Below are 425 nucleotides of genomic sequence, written 5' to 3'. Positions count from 1 at the left end.
ACACACAACCATATGCTTCGGTTAGTCTACAAGGTACAAATATACCCTACCTTCTACTTGACTTTGGACTTAACTGGCTAAGGGGGTCTCTGCAATCCCCCAGTGCCATGGTCTGGATAAAGACCTTGTAGATACATGCCTGATTTATTTGGTGTTTACTCCTTTCTACTGCAAGGGAGAAGGAGAGTTGTAAACACACACTTGCGCATACAAGCACACACACACCCATCTAGTTAATATTCCTAGACCCTAAACAAACAAAAAAAATAGCAAATTTAGTGACAGCATAACTGTTAACAGCATAAAACAGTGGGTTTAGTGACCTCCCTTGGCCTGAGATGAGAAATCTCTCTTTGCTCCTGGCCTAGGTTTGATCTTCTTTGGGTGTGTGTGGTTTTCTGATGCGTTTTGCTGAGCTACACTCA

The sequence above is a fragment of the Gavialis gangeticus genome, unplaced genomic scaffold (assembly GCF_001723915.1).
Source record: "Gavialis gangeticus isolate Ggan-Ray unplaced genomic scaffold, GavGan_comp1, whole genome shotgun sequence".
Lineage (NCBI taxonomy): Eukaryota > Metazoa > Chordata > Crocodylia > Gavialidae > Gavialis > Gavialis gangeticus.
The sequence above is the reverse complement of the archived record's forward strand: the minus strand, read 5'-3'. Positions refer to the sequence as shown.